A 312-nucleotide genomic window follows, 5' to 3' on the forward strand; every position below is an offset into this window, starting at 1 on the left:
CACCGGCTCCCTCTAACCGGTGTACGGACTCTCGGGGCCCGCGCCCCCAGAGAACCAGAGTTTCAGAAATTGCACTAAGTCCAGACATCCAGGACCATTCAAGGGAGCGACCTGCCTCCCTATGCCCGCCACCGGCTCCCTCTAACCGGTGTACGGACTCTCGGGGCCCGCGCCCCCAGAGAACCAGAGTTTCAGAAATTGCACTAAGTCCAGACATCCAGGACCATTCAAGGGAGCGACCTGCCTCCCTATGCCCGCCACCGGCTCCCTCTAACCGGTGTACGGACTCTCGGGGCCCGCGCCCCCAGAGAA

The sequence above is a fragment of the Hoplias malabaricus genome, unplaced genomic scaffold (genome assembly GCF_029633855.1).
Source record: "Hoplias malabaricus isolate fHopMal1 unplaced genomic scaffold, fHopMal1.hap1 scaffold_47, whole genome shotgun sequence".
Taxonomy (NCBI): Eukaryota; Metazoa; Chordata; class Actinopteri; order Characiformes; family Erythrinidae; genus Hoplias; species Hoplias malabaricus.